Here is a 17,935-nt window from a genome sequence, read left to right on the forward strand (position 1 = left end):
GAGAACAAAATAGCTTTGTTTTATTAGAGGTTCCAACGAAAAGCTCTCTTGTTCTCAGCGTCAATTATGGCCTAACGAAGAGAGCACAAGGAAAACAGTGTTTATGTGGGGTGTGGATGGCAGATGGTTAGATGTGTACGGCTTTTAAAGTCTAATCAACGTTAGTGTCTGCGCAACGTAGTGGGTAATGGCATCAATAACATGAAGCATTAGTGCAATAGAAGATGTTCCAAGTTTTGTCTGAGCATTAATTAACACGAATGTGATCATTACAGATTGGTGATGTACATACTTTAGCTAGAAACACTGAGCTTGAGTCATGTACTGTATAATAATATACATTTATTATGAGTTTGATGTGAACTATTTAATGTAAGTTCATGTTTTCATTGTTGTCATAAACTGCTATGAAACATCATGTTAAGTATTATGTTATATTCATTATAGCCATTACCCATTAGGACAGGTTGGAAGCATTGCTTTATTGGTTTACGTTATTATATCTGAATTCAAGTGTATCTGAATGTCTTTACACTTCAACAGTTATAATTACTTAATTAATATTCAGGGCTTCACGTTTTGCACACAGTTTAGTCGTTGTCCTTAATGTGCAGTCATTTTGCTGTATTTCCTAAAGACGCGTTGTTCTTGCAAGGATGCAAAGATAAACAAAATGGCAATGAGGCATCTGTCATTACAATACCATTTTGTATTTCAACTGATGGACTTGAATAGTTAGACTTGATATCGAAATGGAGCAACAAAGGCCCATGCATCCTAGCCAATTGAGTATGAGGCAATTGACTCAAAGGCTGCAGTATCCATACCATCAATCCAGTATATGGCAGTATAGACAGCATGATGTTGAAGTGATTTTAAAGAGAATATTAAGCAGAAATAAAAGAGCTACAGATGTAGGATCTTAATTTCAGACAGTTTGCGATGGCAGGAAAATAATTTTGCAGCAAGAGGAAATGTGCATTATTATGTGGATTATAAGTAATGGACATTTTGTAGGGGTTGATACAATTTCCATTAGAGCAAATCAAGTCTGATATTTCAAAGTGGAAATTACAAACGTTAGAAGCCTTTTTAAAACTTAAATACACTATAAGTTTGTATTTACTTTAAGATCCTACATCTGTATCACGAGCCCTAATCATAACATTATGAAATCTGCAGGACTTATCCACACCAGTGAGTAAGCCATTCTCTCCCGCTCATCGCTCATGTGGAAAGATATTCTGAAGAGGTGGACATCATGGGCTGGCATTGTAATAGAATTCTGAGCACATAAAACATTGATTTAAACCAGTCCTAATGTAAGTATATGATAATGGCTCGGGGAATAGGCTGTTGGGTACAGGGCTGCACAACTCTGTATTTATTTTATATATTTAGCCTGTTGGGGCTAGGGGGCAGTATTTTCACGGCCGGATGAAAAACGTACCCAATTTAAACAGGTTACTACTCTGTCCCAGAAACTAGAATATGCATATTATTAGTAGATTTGGATAGAAAACACTCTGAAGTTTCTAAAACTGTTTGAATGGTGTCTTTGAGTATAACAGAACTCATATGGCAGGAAAAAACCTGAGAGAAATCCAAGCAGGAAGTGGGAAGTCTGGTGCTTGTAGTCCTTTCAAGTGATTGCCTTGACTGTATACAGTGAGTTAGGGTTCATTTTGCACTTCCTAAAGCTTCCACTAGATGTCAGCAGTCTTTAGAACGGTGTTTGAAGATTCTATGGTGAATTTGAAGGGAATACCAGCTGTGGTAAACTGGTGTCCCATTATAAGGCATGGGCTCAAGTCACGCGCAATGACTTGGGAGCGAGCTGAGTTCATATTCACTGCTAAAGAGAACGTATAGGTCCGGTTGGAATTTTATTCAAGATATATGATAAAAGCAACCTAAAGATTGATTATATACATCGTTTGACATGTTTCTACAAACTGTAGTATAACTTTTTTGACTTTTCGTCTGGACTAAGTAAGCACGCGCGTAGTGGATTTGGATAGTGAAACTAACGCGCGAACAAAATGGATTATTTGTAAATAAATATGAACTTTATCGAACATTTATTGTGGAGCTGGGAGTCCTGGGAGTGCCTTCTGATGAAGATAATCAAAGGTAAGTGAATATTTATAATGTAATTTCTTTGTTTTATTGACTCCAAGATGGCGGGTTTCTGTTTGCTAGTTGTTAGTGTCATCTGGGCTGTACTCAGATTATTGCAAATTGTGCTTTCGCCGTGAACCTCTTTTTAAAATCAGACAACGCGAATACATTTAGGAAAAGTGTATCTATAATTCTGTGCATAACACTTCAATATTGATCAATGTTTCCGATAGGAATTTACGTACTATGTGTGCTCATTGTGCTGATTCACCGGAAGGTTTGGAGGGAAAACATTTCTCAACATTACGCGCGAATGTAAAATGCTGTTTTTGGATATAAATATGAACATTATCGAGCAAAACATACATGTATTGTCTAACATAATGTCCTAGGAGTGTCATCTGATGGAGATCGTCAAAGGACAGTGCTTCATTTAGCTGTGTTTTGGGTTTTTGTGATGCATCTAGTTGCTTGAAAAATGGCTGTGTGGTGTTTCTTGTGAAGTTTATGTCCTAACTTAATCTAATTGTATGCTTTCGCCGTAAAGCCTTTTTGAAATCGGACAATGTGGTTAGATTAACGAGAAGTTTATCTTTAAAATGGTGTAAAATAGTTGATTGTTTGAGAAAATGGAATTATGAGATTTTAGCTGTTTTAAATTTGGCGCTCTGATTTTCCACTGGCTGTTGTCAAACTCAATCCCGTTAACGGGATGAGAACGGGAAGGGGTCCCATAGAGGTTAACCTTTATTTAACTTGGCAAGTCAGTAAACCTCTTACATCTAGACGTTCCGCTAGCGGAACACCTGCTCCAATATCCAATGATAGGTGTGGCGCGAATTACAAATTCCTCAAAAATACAAAAACTTCAATTTCTCAAACATATGACTATTTCACAGCATTTTAAAGACAAGACTCTCCTTTATCTAACCACACTGTCCGATTTCAAAAAGGCTTTACAGCGAAAGCAAAACATTAGATTATGTCAGCAGAGTACCAAGCCAGAAATAATCAGACACCCATTTTTCAAGCTAGCATATAATGTCACAAAAACCCAGAAGACAGCTAAATGCAGCACTAACCTTTGATGATCTTCATCAGATGACACACCTAGGACATTATGTTATACAATACATGCATGTTTTGTTCAATCAAGTTCATATTTATATCAAAAAACAGCTTTTTACATTAGCATGTGACGTTCAGAACTAGCATACCCCCCGCAAACTTCCGGAGGAATTTGCTAACAATTTACTAAATTACTCACGATAAACGTTCACAAAAAGCATAACAATTATTTTAAGAATTATAGATACAGAACTCCTCTATGCACTCGATATGTCCGATTTTAAAATAGCTTTTTGGTGAAAGCACATTTTGCAATATTCTAAGTACATAGCCCGGCATCACAGGGCTAGCTATTTAGACACCCGGCAAGTTTAGCACTCACCAATATCAGATTTACTATTATAAAAGTTTGATTACCTTTTGTTGTCTTCGTCAGAATGCACTCCCAGGACTGCTACTTCAATAACAAATGTTGGTTTGGTCCAAAATAATCCATCCTTATATCCGAATAGCGGCGTTTTGTTCGTGCGTCCCAGACACTATCTGAAATGGTAAATAAGGGTCGAGCGCATGGCGCAATTCGTGACAAAAAAAATCTAAATATTCCATTACCGTACTTCGAAGCATGTCAACCGCTGTTTAAAATCCATTTTTATGCCATTTTTCTCGTAAAAAAGCGATAATATTCCGACCGGGAATGTCCATTTAGCTAAACAGAGGAAAGTAAACAAAGCTTTCGGTCGACGCGGGCACGAGCCTGAGTCTCACAGTACTGTAACCAGCCACTACCTAAACGCGCTACTTTTTTTCAGCCAGAGCCTGCAAAGCCACGATTCAGCTTTTTACCGCCTTCTGAGACCCTATGGCAGCCGTAGGAAGTGTCACGGGACAGCTAAGATCCTCACTCTTCAATAAACAGAGACAAGAAGAACGACACCTTGTCAGACAGGCCACTTCCTGCATGAAACCTTCTCAGGTTTTTGCCTGCCAAATGAGTTCTGTTATACTCACAGACACCATTCAAACAGTTTTAGAAACTTTAGGGTGTTTTCTATCCATATGTAATAAGTATATGCATATTCTAGTTACTGGGTAGGAGTGGTAACCAGATTAAATCGGGTAAGTTTTTTATCCAGACGTGAAAATACTGCGTGTGTGTGTGTGTGTGTGTGTGTGTGTGTGTGTGTGTGTGTGTGTGTGTGTGTCACAAGGGTTATCAGGCATCAGCATTCCTCTGTGTCAGATGTTAGCCTTAGCATCCATGATGACACAGCAAATGTCTTGTCCTGTCATGGCAGCCAGCGGCCATTTGACTCAAACCTGACAGATGTGTCCCCCTTTAAGCACAGCAAAGTCACTAACAAATAGCTCTCTGATGAATTTAGATAGATACACTCAGAAAGAAAAGTTGCAAATAATTGTCACTGTAGTGGTACCCTGTAAGTTACCCCAGTTCGCAAATAACCAAAAAACAGCTAAATGCAGCACTAACCTTTGACAATCTTCATCAGATGACACACCTAGGACATCATGTTACACAATACATGCATTCTTTTGTTCGATAAAGTTCATATTTATATATAAAAACAGCATTTTACATCGGTGCGTAACGTTGACTAACTATTTTCCCTCAAATGCATCCGATGAAACAGAGCTACAATTTACTAAATTACTATTCGAAAACATTTTTAAAATGTAATATTGTCATTCTAAGATTTATAGATGAATATCTCTTGAAAGCACCTGTAATGCCAGATTTAAAATTAACTTTACTGGGTAATCATACTTTGCGATGAAAGGGGATGCGATACTCTGAAAAATAGGCTAACGTTACAGGTCAGCGACATCTTGGAACAATCGCATATCACATCTAGTCTTGTATACTATTGTCAATAATCCCTTACCTTTGGTTGTCTTCATCAGAAAGCACTTCCAGGAATCCCAGGTCCACAACAAATGTATTTTCGTTCGAAAAAATGACTCCTTTATGTTCCAAGAGCTTGTTCTTGTTAACGCGTCTGAAGGCTGATCCAAATGCTCCGTCGGCCGCGGGACAGCCATTTCAAGAAAATGCATTTTTTTCCCATTTAGATTCGTTCAAACATGTCAAACGTTGTATAACATAAATCTTCAGGGCGTTTTTCAACAAGTGAGCCAATAAGATTCAAGGAGGATGATTGCATTGACTTTCAAAACGTTTCGAAAGGGGAGGGAAGCCAGGGCCGCCGGCGTCATAATGGTGATGGCCCTCCTCATGTGACCAATTTCAACAGCGTCTCATTCATTCAGTTTTCACAGTAGGAGACTCAAACCACTTTGTAAAGACTGGGGACATCTAGTGGAAGCAATAGGAAGTGCTCAATGAACCATAGCTCACGGTGTGATTAATAGGCAACGTGATGAAGTTGAGTTCGCAATTCAGAATTCCACTTCCTGTTTCGATCTGTCTCGGGGTTTTGACTGCCATATGAGTTCTGTTATACTCACAGACACCATTCAAACAGTTTTAGAAACTTTAGGGTGTTTTCTATCCATATGTAATAAGTATATGCATATTCTAGTTACTGGGTAGGAGTGGTAACCAGATTAAATCGGGTAAGTTTTTTATCCAGCCGTGAAAATACTGCCCCCTAGCCATAACAGGTTAACAACAAATTCTTATTTAGAATGACAGCCTACTAAAAGGCACATTACCTCCTGCGGGGACAGGGGCTGGGATTTGAGTGTTTCAGTGAATGGTTAGTGAGGGAGGCCCTGCTATCTCGCTGCCCCAGTTGTTTAGTTAATTTTCATTCCAATCTCCTTTGCATTAGCGTAGCCTCTCCTGTAGCCTGTCAACTATGTGTCTGTCTATCCCTGTTCTCTCCTCTCTGCACAGGCCACACGAACGCTTCACACCGCATGGCCGCTGCCACTCTAACCTGGTGGTCCCAGCGTGCACGACCCACGTGGAATTCCAGGTCTCCGGCAGCCTCTGGAACTGCCGGTCTGCGGCCAACAAGGCAGAGTTCATCTCAGCCTATGCTACCCTCCAGTCCCTCGACTTCTTGGCGCTGATGGAAACATGGATTACCACAGAAAACACTGCTACTCCTACTGCTCTCTCCTTGTCTGACCACGTGTTCTCGCATACCCCGAGAGCATCTGGTCAGCGGGGTGGTGGTACTGGAATCCTCATATCTCCCAAATGGACATTCTCTCTTTCTCCCCTGACCCATCTGTCTATCTCCTCCTTTGAATTCCATGCTGTCACAGTCACTAGCCCATTCAAGCTTAACATCCTTACCATTTATAGCCCTCCAGGTTCCCTTGGAGAGTTCGTCAATGAGCTTGACGCCTTGATAAGTTTCTTTCCTGAGGATGGCTCACCCCTCACAATTCTGGGTGACTTTAACCTGTTAGGGCTAGGGGGCAGCATTGACACGGCTGGATAAAAAACATACCCGATTTAATCTGGTTACCACTCCTACCCAGTAACTAGAATATGCATATACTTATTACATATGGATAGAAAACACCCTACATTTTCTAAAACTGTTTGAATGGTGTCTGTGAGTATAACAGAACTCAAATGGCAGGTCAAAACCTGAGAGATTCCTTTACAGGAAGTGGCCTGTCTGACCATTTGTTGAACTTCTTTTCCATCTCTATCATTTACTAAGGATCTCTGCTCTAACGTGACACTTCCCACGTCGTCCATAGGCGCTCAGAGCCCGGGAAAAAACAGAATGTCGTCATTCCAGCCCCAGGCTGAAACACATTATCGCCTTTCTCAAGTGGCCGATCAAGAGACACTGGCTTATGCGCGTGACCCCGACCGCCCCCGCCTTTGGGATTTTTTCCTCTGTTTGCCGAAAAGGAGATTCCCTGTCGGAATATTATCGCTTTTCTACGAGAAAAATGTCGTAAAAATTGATTTTAAACAGCGGTTGACATGCTTCGAAGTACGGTAATGGAATACTTAGAATTTTATTGTCACGAATTGCGCCATGCGCGTGACACTTCTTTACTATTTCGGATAGTGTCTGGAACGCACGAACAAAACGCCGCTATTCGGATATAACGATGGATTATTTTGGACCAAACCAACATTTGTTATTGAAGTAGCAGTCCTGGGTGTGTATTCTGACGAAGACAACAAAAGGTAATGAAACTTTTATAATAGTAAATATGATTATGGTGAGTGCTAAACTTGCCGGGTGTCTAAATAGCGAGCCCGTGATGCCTGGGCTATGTACTTAGAATATTGCAAAATGTGCTTTCACCAAAAAGCTATTTTAAAATCGGACATATCGAGTGCATAGAGGAGGTCTGTATCTATAATTCTTAAAATAATTGTTATGCTTTTTGTGAACGTTTATCGTGAGTAATTTAGTAAAATGTTAGCGAATTCCCCCGGAAGTTTGCGGGGGGTATGCTAGTTCTGAACGTCACATGCTAATGTAAAAAGCTGGTTTTTGATATAAATATGAACTTGATTGAACAAAACATGCATGTATTGTATAACATAATGTCCTAGGCTTGTCATCTGATGAAGATCATCAAAGGTGAGTGCTGCATTTAGCTGTCTTCTGGGTTTTGGTGACATTATATGCTGGCTTGAAAAATGGGTGTCTGATTATTTCTGGCTTGGTACTCTGCTGACATAATCTAATGTTTTGCTTTCGTTGTAAAGCCTTTTTGAAATCGGACAGTGTGGTTAGATTAACGAGAGTCTTGTCTTTAAATGGCTGTAAAATAGTCATATGTTTGAGAAATTGAAGTAATAGGATTTTTAAGGTTTTGAAAATCGTGCCACAGGATAGCAGTGGCTGTTACGTAGGTGGGACGAATTCGTCCCGCCTAGCCTAGAGAGGTTAACCTCCCTACATCTACCTTTGACTCATTTCTCTCTGCCTCCTTCTTTCCACTCCTCTCCTCTTTTGACCTCACCCTCTCACTGTCCCCCCCTACTCACAAGGCAGGCAATACGCTTGACCTCATCTTTACTAGATGATGTTCTTCTACTAATCTCACTGCAACTCCCCTCCAGGTCTCCGACCACTACCTTGTATCCTTTTCCCTCTCGCTCTCCTTCAACACTACTCACTCTGCCCCTACTCAGATGGTATTGCGCCGTCGCAACCTTTGCTCTCTCTCTCCTGCTACTCTCTCCTCTTCTATCCTATCATATCTTCCCTCTGCTCAATCCTTCTCCAACCAATCTCCTGATTCTGCCTCCTCAAACCTCCTCTCCTCCCTTTCTGCATCCTTTGACTCTCTATGTCCCCTATCCTCCCGGCCGGCTCGGTCCTCCCCTCCTGCTCCGTGGCTTGATGACTCATTGCGAGCTCACAGAACAGGGCTCCGGGCAGCCGAGCGGAAATGGAGGAAAACTAGTCTCCCTGCAGACCTGGCATCTTTTCACTCCCTCCTCTCCACATTTTCTTCCTCTGTTTCTGCTGCTAAAGCCACTTTCTACCACTCTAAATTCCAAGCATCTGCCTCTAACCCTAGGAAGCTCTTTGCCACCTTCTCCTCCCTCCTGAATCCTCCTCCCTCTCTGCGGATTACTTCGTCAACCATTTTGAAAAGAAGGTTGACGACATCCGATCCTCATTTATTAAGTCAAACGACACCGCTGGTCCTGCTCACATTGCCCTACCCTATGCTTTGACCTCTTTCTCCCCTCTCTCTCCAGATGAAATCTTGTGACTTGTGACGGCCGGCCGCCCAACAACCTGCCCGCTTGACCCTATCCCCTCCTCTCTTCTCCAGACCATTTCCGGAGATCTTCTCCCTTACCTCACCTCGCTCATCAACTCATACTTGACCGCTGGCTACGTCCCTTCCATCTTCAAGAGAGCGAGAGTTGCACCCCTTCTGAAAAAACCTACACTCGATCCCTCCGATGTCAACAACTACAGACCAGTATCCCTTCTTTCTTTTCTCTCCAAAACTCTTGAGCGTGCTGTCCTTGGCCAGCTCTCTTGCTATCTCTCTCAGAATGACCTTCTTGATCCAAATCAGTCAGGTTTCAAGACTGGTCATTCAACTGAGACTGCTCTTCACTGTGTCACGGAGGCTCTCCGCACTGCTAAAGCTAACTCTCTCTCCTCTGCTCTCATCCTTCTAGACCTATCTGCTGCCTTTGATACTGTGAACCATCAGATCCTCCTCTCCACCCTCTCCGAGTTGGGCATCTCCGGCGCGGCTCACTCTTGGATTGCGTCCTACCTGACAGGTCGCTCCTACCAGATGGCGGGGCGCGAATCCGTCTCCGCACCACGTGCTCTCACCACTGGTGTCCCCCAGGGCTCAGTTCTAGGCCCTCTCCTATTCTCGCTATACACCAAGTCACTTGGCTCTGTCATATCCTCACATGGTCTCTCCTATCATTGCTACGCAGACGACACAAAATTAATCTTCTCCTTTCCCCCTTCTGATAACCAGGTGGCGAATCGTATCTCTGCATGTCTGGCAGACATATCAGTGTGGATGACAGATCACCACCTCAAGCTGAACCTCAGCAAGATGGAGCTGCTCTTCCTCCCGGGGAAGGACTGCCTGTTCCATGATCTCGCCGTCACGGTTGACAACTCCATTGTGTCCTCCTCACAGAGTGCTAAGAGCCTTGGCGTGACCCTGGACAACACCCTGTCATTCTCCGCTAACATCAAGGCGGTGACCCGATCCTGTAGGTTCATGCTCTACAACATTCGCAGAGTAAGATCATGCCTTACACAGGAAGCGGCGCAGGTCCTAATCATTGTCATCTCCCGTCTGGATTACTGCAACTCGCTGTTGGCGGGGCTCCCTGCCTGTGCCATTAAACCCCTACAACTCATCCAGAACGCCGCAGCCCGTCTGGTGTTCAACCTTCCCAAGTTCTCTCACGTCACCCCGCTCCTCCACACACTCCACTGGCTTCCAGTTGAAGCTCGCATCTGCTACAAGACCATGGTGCTTGCCTATGGAGCTGTGAGGGGAACGGCACATCCGTACCTTCAGGCTCTGATCAGTCCCTACACCCAAAGAAGGGCACTGTGTTCATCCACCTCTGGCCTGCTCGCCTCCCTACCTCTGCGGAAGCACAGTTCCCGCTCAGCCCAGTCAAAACTGTTCGCTGCTCCGGCACCCCAATGGTGGAACAAGCTCCCTCACGACACCAGGACAGCGGAGTCAATCACCACCTTCCAGAGACACCTGAAACCCCACCTCTTTAAGGGATACCTGGGATAGGATAAAGTAATCCTTCTAACCCCCCCCCCCCCACCTCCCCCCCAAGAAAAGATATAGATGTACTATTGTAAAGTGGTTGTTCCACTGGATATCATAAGGTGATTGCACCAATTTGTAAGTCACTTTGGATAAGAGCGTCTGCTAAATGACGTAAATGTAAAAACTATGTAAATGGATTTTTTAAAAATTATAATAATAACATATAAATATAGGACAAAACACACATCATGACAAGAGAGACAACACAACATTACATAAAGACAGACTTAAGACAACAACATAGCAAGGCAGCAACACATGACAACACAGCATGGTAGCAACACAACATGACAACAACATGGTAGCAACACAACATGGTAGAGGAACAAAACATGGTACAAACATTATTGGGCACAGACAACAGCACAAAGGGCAAGAAGGTAGAGACAACAATACATCACGCAAAGTAGCCACAACTGTCAGTAAGAGTGTCCATGATTGAGTCTTTGAATTAAGAGATTGAGATAAAACTGTCCAGTTTGAGTGTTTGTTGCAGCTCATTCCAGTCGTTAGCTGCAGCGAACTGAAAAGACGAGCGACCCAGGGATGTGTGTGCTTTGGGGACCTTTAACAGAATGTGACTGGCAGAACGGGTGTTGTATGTGGAGGATGAGGGCTGCAGTAGATATCTCAGATAGGGAGGAGTGAGGCCTATGAGGGTTTAATAAATAAGCATCAACCAGTGGGTCTTGCGACAGGTATACAGAGATGACCAATTTACAGAGGTGTATAGAGTGCAGTGATGTGTCCTTTAAGGAGCATTGTTGGCAAATCTGATGGCCAAATGGTAAAGAGCCGCTCTAGAGCACCCTTACCTGCTGTAATAAGGTGGATGTAAGTCTCAGATGCATGTGTAATGGCCATTTGATTAAAGCAGTTGTCAAATGCAGATAAGACAGTTTAGTACAGTCAGCCAGAAACGCTATGGGGCACAGCCTTCTCTGTCCTTGCGTGAAGTGAAAAAGCCAATCACTTGTTTGAAAGACTGTGACAAACTTTTTGTTTTGTGGAGTAGCAGGTCTTTTGATTGGATCTGGTTGAAAATATAACAACAATATGACTACATTGAGTCAATGAGGATTTTATGACCACAAGTTTTAGTCCCAGACAAGGCCAAATAACTATCCTTGAATCAACCAATCAATTCTGTACTGTAAATGCAAACATTAGAAGTTTATAACGCTATGTATACAACTACTGGAGTAAACATTGTTGTCATGGGATTGTGCATTGAAAGGACAATTCGTAACACTTTACTTGGATAGTCAATCCGGGTCGAAATGCTCCGTGTCCTAGCCAACAGCATTGCCTCTCATTAAAACCCCCTAGAGTCTAAGCCCTTGGAGTGCTAATCTAAAATATGGAAATGTTTTAAGATAGCTAAATGATCCATGGTATTACTATCTGATTTTGAATTGTAGGACACCAGTAGCTGAATACATATATGTATGTATATATGTATGTATATATATGTATATATATGAATATGTGTATATATATATATATATACAGTGCCTAGCAAAAGTATTCATCCTCTTGGCGTTTTTCCTACAACCTGTAACCTGTAATTTAAATAGATTTAGATTTTGATTTCATGTAATGGACATCCAGAAAATAGCCCAAATTGGTGAAGTGAAATAAAAAAATTACTTGTTTCAAAAAATCCTAAAACATTTAAACGGAAAAATGGTGCGTGCATATGTATTCACCCCCTTTACTATGAGGCCCCTAAATGTTTTTATTTTTTAATTTTTTATTTCACCTTTATTTAACCAACTGCGACCTGGCCAAGATAAAGCAAAGCAATGCGTCACAAACAACAACACAGGGTTACACATGGATAAACAAACATACAGTCAATAATACAATTAAAAATGTATATATACAGTGTGTGGAAATGAGGTAGGATAAGGGAGGTAAGACAAATAAATAGGCATTAGTGGCAAAATAATTGCAATATAGCAATTAAACACTGGAGTGATAGATGTGCAGAAGATAAATGTGCAAGTAGAGATACTGGGGTGCAAAGGAGCAAAATAAATAAAATAGATAACAGTATGGGGATGAGGTAGTTGGATGGGCTATGTACAAGTGCAGTGATCTGTGAGCTGCTCTGACAGCTGGTGCTTAAAGTTAGTGAGGGGGATATGAGTCTGGAAGGAGAGTTTGGAGATTGGAGATGCTAAATGTGAGTCTGGAAGGAGAGTTTACAGTTTAACCAGACAGCTAGGTATTTGTAGTTGTCCACATATTCTAAGTCAGAACCGTCCCGAGTAGTGATGCTGGACGGGCGGGCAGGTGTGGGCAGCGATCGGTTAAAGAGTATGTAGGTACGTGAATGCTCATATTAACTTTTATTTAGAACACTACACAAAAACAAGAAAATGAAAAAAACGAACGACAGCTAAACAGTATTGCAGGCTAACCATAGCAGTGCAAAAACAACTTCCCACAAAAGACAGGTGGAAAAAGGGCTAACTAAGTATGGCTCCCAATCAGCAACAACGATGTACAGCTGTTCCTGATTGAGAGCCATACCAAGCCAACACAAAGAAATACACAACATAGAAAAAAACATAGAAATACAAAAACGTAGAACCATACCCAAAAACCCCGATAACACAAAACAAACACACCCCTGCCACGCCCTGACCAAACTACAATAACAAATGACCCCTTATACTGGTCAGGACGTGACAGTTGTCCGGTCTCCAATGGGCTGTTTTTGTTTAGAACTTGTTCTTAGCTTGTGTGGATAGTCAGAGTTTCAACCCCTTTACACAGACAGCTGCAATCTGTTCATGTTCGGGTATAGTCTGGTGAGTTTACCTTTTTCACCTTGTGTTGTTTCAACCATTTCCCACATGTAGCTAACACTCCACGTTTCCTGGTCTGGTAGGTGAGGTTATCTTCTCATCTAGTGTTGAGGTTCAGAGTTTCAGAGTTTCTAACCATTTCAATGTGTGGACCACGGTCTCACGTCTTCTGGTATGATTTGTTAATTCTTAGTCAAGCACTTTGGTCGAAAAGGGCAGTTCCATCACGCTGACAAGCTCTCTGACCTCATTTGGGGTGTGGCTACTTAATGTGCAAAGGATATGATTAGAAGTTATCTCTTATGACTCCTAAAATCACATTCCTATCTTACAAAAAATGTTTTGTTAATTGCCATATTACATAGAAAACATATTGGATGGAAACTTGACAGCTAGAGGGGGTGTCCTTCCTAAGTTACTGTATTTGATTCATACAGTTTTTAATTACATCACCAAATGAAAAGCAACATTATTATTTTTTAGGTCCCCACTGACCATTTCCCACATTCTTTATGTTAGAAATATTGTTCCAGTGTTCACTTTTTGGATGCAATAGTTTTGGGCTGGCAAAACTCTCTCTAGACAAAGACATTCCCATCCCAATACTAGAGAGCCAGGGAGTCCTCTGCTGCATAAAATGTACGACCAGTGTGTGGGGGTGTCAAAAAACTCCAGCGTTCCCTCCTCCCCCCTTTGCAGGTGGGAGAGGGTCTGGTGATTGTCAGCCCTTGCCAAGCTGATCTGACCCATTGTGATCCTCATGTGTAGTCATGACAACACAATCCTGTCTCGGAGCTCTACTCCTTTGACCTCATTGCTTGGTTTTTGCTCTGACATTATATAGCCTTATATAGACAGGTGTGTGCCTTTCCAAATCATTTCCAGTCAATTGAATATACCACAGGTGGACTCCAATTAGGTTGTAGAAACATCTCACGGATGATCAATGGAAACAGGATGCACCTGAGCAAAAATGTTTGTCTCATTTCAAAGGGTCTGAATATTTGTGTAAATAAGGAATTTCTATTTTGAATACATTTGCAAAAAGGTCTAAATCCTGTTTTTGCTTTGTCATTATGGGGTATTGTGTGTAGATTGCTGAGGAAAATGTTTTATTTAATCCATTTTAGAATCAGGCTGTAACATATCAAAATGTAGACAAAGTCAAGGGGTCTGAATACTTTCTGAAGGATCTGTATTATTATCTGGTCATACTAATGGTACCACTTGTGATTTGCCTAAAGAGCAGTTGGTAATAATAGCTAGTGTGGCTATTTCTTTCTAGCTGGCAAAATAAGTGAGCTAGGTGAGCCAGGGAGAGAGTGTCACGTCCTGACCAGTAAAGGGGTTATTTGTTATTGTAGTTTGGTCAGGACATGGCAGGGGGTGTTTGTTTTATGTGTTTCGTTTTTTGTTGTTGTTAATGTTCTATGTTAGTATATTTCTATGTTCGTTCTAGTTTTTCTATGTCTATGTTTAGTTTATTGGGTTGACCTTCAATTGGAGGCAGCTGTTCCTCGTTGTCTCTAATTGAAGGTCCTATTTAGTAGGGGTGTTTTTCCATGGGTTTTTGTGGGTTGTTGTTCCGTATGTAAGCTGTGTGCCTTACAGGACTGTTTTTTGTCGTTGTTTTTGTTTAAGTGTTTATTTTGGTTTTTCTTCACAATAAAGAAGATGAGTATTCACATTCCCGCTGCGCCTTGGTCCCATCTTTACGACGAATGTGACAGAGAGGGAGGAGATAATTCACTTTCTGTTTCATCTGCTGCTGGCTTGCTAATGTTCACTCAATTAAGATTTCCACATGTAATTGATGAAATTAGAATTTTATTCTATAATGGTTGTACCTGTGTCAATATGTTGTTAATATTGTCGAAAAATCGCCACAGCCAGTTCCCATGCTAAAAAGGAAGTGCCACTTGGTGCGCACCAGTTTACCATGTACAGTAGACTACAGGCAATCTGTTCTTCCACCTTGTCAAAGAAATGTAATCTTGCGTTTAGGGCCTTCCGTCAGTCTTTGTGGTTTTCAAGTTAGAACCCATGTATATTAGTTACTATACAGCACCAACTACATAAATATCTGATAGAGTCCATTATCTGCTACCTGGACTTTAATTGTCTGTTTCCTGACTACGCCTCACCATGAAATACTTGTTAAGCTCTGCTCTCTCGCTCCCAGAAACAGTTCTCCCAATCAGCCTGAAGCCCAGATAAAATTGACTAGATTTAATGATTGGAACAATACAAAGTCAAGTAGGAGGAAAGGAGGAATATCCCTCTTTTCTTCTCTCTTCAACTCCTTGATCTGCCAAGGGCTGGCTAGTGAGTGTATGTTTTATTCAAAGGAGTTATCCTTGGAGATGACTGTCAGTTTTTAACTGTTCATGGTCGGATTCCCACGGGGACTGTTTGCGCCTTGGAGGCCACTGCACACACTGACTGTAAAGTGATCTCATTTAGATGGTTACAGAGAACATGGAAAATGTATTTGCACATTATAAGGGGAAGTTAGGGAGCGAGAGGACTCTGTTGAGGTTCAGTAGCCAACGTTATTGTGTTTCTTCTACTTGTTTTGGCAGCTAATTTTCCGCTCTTCAAATGCTCAGAGGAGAGGAAGTATGCTGTCAAGTGCATCTCTCAGATGTACATCCCTAGGTGAAATATTTATAATTCTATCTCAATTATTCATGTTGTCTATGTTGTTAAAATGAAGGGGACCAGAGCAAATAAAAAGTGTATTTTTAATTAATAATTTTTTTAATTCATGGTAACAGACTAGAGGCCAGTAACCGAAAGGTCGCTGGTTCGAATCCCCAAGCCAACTAGGTGAAAAATATGTCTGTGCCCTTGAGCAAGGCACTTAACCCTCCTCTAAAGAGTGTCTGGTAAATTATTAAAATGTAAAATGTAGATATGTATAATTTGAGGTCAACAGGCTGTGTTTGTCAGAATGAAATGCAATTTTCATGAAATTGTGTTTTTAATTTAAAGGACTTGTTCACTATTTTGCAACATGATATTACATGTTTCCTCAGCCTGAAAATAGTCTATGAACCAGGATAAATATGAATCCATTGTTCAGTTTTCAGCCACTACAAAACGTAGCTAAATATAGCCACCACTAGCTAAAAACCAATGGTAGTGATAGGGGCATGTGAACATGTTTTTTATTTTTTATGGCCAAATCACCTTTAAGTAACATGAAACCAAATAAGGAGTTGATTTGAGTTGATTCTACATTTTTAGGGTCACAGGGGATCACATGCCCCATAATTTCCATAGATGATTTGCTAGCTGTGGCTAAAGTTAGCTGAAGATTGTAGTGGCTGTGTAGCCCTTTCCTGCAGTCAAAATGGCCAAGTGGCCTCATGGGTGGAATGTTATAAAATTTTTTAATTATTTCATAATTAATGCACTTTTCTTTTTTTTTAAATCTAGTGTTTCTGTGTCAAACATTTATGTTATTTTTCTGTCTTCTGTGGTCTGTATAAAGTGTAATATTGCGATGTAAACTCAAAATTGAATACATTTCAAAACTCTTTCTGACATGGTACAGGTGCCATCTTTTTTAAGGCCGTAACCATCTGTGTAAGGTGTACTGTATACTTTTGTTTCAAAGTAGATTTGTTTAAGACTACCAAGAAACATTCTGTGTGACCCTGATTTAGCCCACTGCAGTGTCGATAAAGAAAACTTTATCCTGGGTCATAGCCTACTTTCAGGATGAGGTACCATCTAACATCATGTTGTAAAATAGTGAAGTACTCCTTTAAGTTATCTCCTACACCAACCTATTCACTCCATGGGGGGGTAACACTTTCTTATTACATTTTTAAAATGTAATAAAGCATTTATAATGGTTTAGTAAATAGTTTATTCATCATTTATAAATCATTACTCCCACTTTGTTAACTTTAGTAGGCTAGTTATTCACACATTTATAAACAACTTTTAAAGTATGTAATAATGATTCATAAGATCCTTGATAATATGTGACTTGTTTCAGGAAACAAGGTGTATGTCGCGCGTGACTACTTCACAGGCGAGGCATTTGAACTTATCAAAATGTGTTTTTTGGTAGAAATGCCTTCTGGAAAGTGAATTTCCATGTGCCTTAATAACAAACTTGTATCCCATCTGTAAATAAAAATAAAATTGTTAAATTACGAGCCTAGTTAGTTTAGCCATGGAAACTGCAAAAGGTATGAATTATAATACATGTTACCGAAATTCTATGAAGAGTGAAATTGTAGGAAAGAGTAAGTGAGAGAAAGTTAAAGTGAGGGAGAGAGGGGGGAAAGGCAGTAGACAGACTGAGAGACATACAAATGGTAAGTGGAGAAATATGATAATTTTACAGATACAAACATTTTGATTAAATATACAAATAATATTTTTTTTTGTGTTGTTTTTTTTCTTCCAGTTTTAACCTGAAATAGTCATCATGCAATCTGATTCTTTGCAATTCCCAGACATTTTATACATAATGAATCTTTCATTTCCCTGTCTGTCTGTGAACAGTTTAACAATGCCAGGCACTGCCAACATTTATAAGTGCTTATAAGTGCTTCAAAATAGATTGTAATGGAGTTGAAATGCTCTCATTTGTTTCTCCGTGGCTATCAAAGCTCTTACCTGCACCATCCCACGATGATTGGGATGGACCT

Source organism: Salmo salar, chromosome 01 (genome assembly GCF_965601325.2).
Source record: "Salmo salar chromosome 01, fSalSal1, whole genome shotgun sequence".
Lineage (NCBI taxonomy): Eukaryota > Metazoa > Chordata > Actinopteri > Salmoniformes > Salmonidae > Salmo > Salmo salar.